At 35.2% G+C, this 1,864-nt stretch overlaps 1 protein-coding gene across 2 annotated transcripts in view; it reads left to right on the forward strand.

Moving 5' to 3' along the window:
* SLC25A13 (solute carrier family 25 member 13) overlaps positions 1–1,864 on the forward strand; it is a 222,051-nt gene that overhangs the window by 147,457 nt on the left and 72,730 nt on the right. The gene's annotated exons all lie outside the window — the stretch shown is intronic.

Consider the following 1,864-nt stretch of genomic DNA (forward strand, 5'->3'; position numbering starts at 1 on the left):
ACACACAAAAAAAGACATCAAAATGACAGCTCTAAACTCATACCTATCGATAATTACCCTGAATGTAAATGGACTAAATACACCAATAAAGAGACCGAGAGTGGCAGATTGGATGAAAAAACACGATCCATCTATATGCTGCCTACAAGAGACACACCTTAGACTTAAAGACACAAACAAACTAAAACTCAAAGATTGGAAAAAATATATATCAAGCAAACAACACTCAAAAAAGAGCAGGAATGGCAATATTAATCTCCGACAAAATAGACTTTAAAGTAAAATCCACCACAAAGGATAAGGAACAACACTGTATAATGATTAAAGGGTCAGTATACCAAGAGGACATAACTATAAGAAATATTTACACACCCAACAACATGGCTCCAAAATACATAAACTCTAACAGCACTGAAAGAGAGATAGACAGCTCCACAATAGCTGTAGGAGACTTCAACACAGCACTTTCGGTGAAGGACAGAACATCCAGAAAGAAGCTCAACAAAGATACGGAAGAGCTAAATGCTGCAATCAACCAACTTGATCTCATAGATACATACCGAACGCTTTACCCAACAGCAGCCAAGAATACTTTCTTTTCCAACACACATGGAACATTCTCCAGTATAGACCACATATTAGGCCATAAAGTAAGCCTTAACAAAATCCAAAGCATCAAAATATTACAAGGTATCTTTTCTGACCATAAAGCCATAAAAGTAGAAATCAGCAACAGAAAAAGCAAGGAAAAAAAATCAAACACATGGAAACTGAACAACACCTTGCTCAAAAACTACTGGGTTATAGAAGAAATTAAGGATGGAATAAAATTTATAGAATCAAACGAGAATGAAAACACATCCTGCCAGAACCTTTGGGACACAGCAAAAGCAGTGCTCAGAGGTCAGTTGATAGAAATAAATGCATACATCCAAATAGAAGAAAGGGCCACAATCAAAACATTAACCCTACAACTGGAACAAGTAGAAAGAGAGCAGCAAAAGAAGCCTTCAGGCTCCAGAAGAAAGGAAATAATAAAAATTAGAGCAGAATTAAATGAAATAGAGAATAGAAAATCAATTGAAAGAGTTAACAAGACCAAAAGCTTGTTCTTTGAAAAGATCAACAAAATTGATAAACCATTGGCCAAATTGACAAAAGAAAAACAGGAGAGGAAGCAAATAACCCGTATAAGAAATGGGATGGGTGATATCACAACAGACCCAACTGAAATTAAAAGAATCATAAGAGAATACTATGAAAAACTGTAACAAATTTGAAAACCTAGAGGAAATGGACAAATTTCTAGAAGCTCACTACCTACCTAAACTAACACAAACAGAGATAGAACAATTAAATAAACCCATAACAAAAGGAGAGATTGAAAAGGTAATTAACAAAAAAAAGCCCTGGCCTGGACAGTTTCACTGGCGATTCTACCAAACCTTCAGAGAAGAGTTAACACCACTACTACTAAAGGCATTTCAGAGCATAGAAAAGGATGTAATACTCCCAAATTCATTCTCTGAAGCCAGCATAACTCTGATACCAAAACCAGGTAAAGACACCACAGAAAAAAGAAAATTACCAACCAGTATCCCTCAGGAACATTGACACAAAAATCCTCAATAAAACTCTAGCCAATAGAATTCAGCAACGTATCAAAAAAATAATTCACCAGGATCAAGTGGGATTTATACCAGGTATGCAGGGATGTTTCAACATTAAAAAAACAATGTAATCCATCACATAAATAAAACAAAAGACAAGAACCACATGATCTTATCAGTTGATGCAGAAAAGGCATTTGACAAAGTCCAACACCCATTCATGATAAAAACTCTTAACAAAATAGGAATAGAAG

The sequence above is a fragment of the Trichechus manatus genome, unplaced genomic scaffold (genome assembly GCF_000243295.1).
Source record: "Trichechus manatus latirostris isolate Lorelei unplaced genomic scaffold, TriManLat1.0 scaffold00156, whole genome shotgun sequence".
NCBI classification, from domain to species: Eukaryota; Metazoa; Chordata; class Mammalia; order Sirenia; family Trichechidae; genus Trichechus; species Trichechus manatus.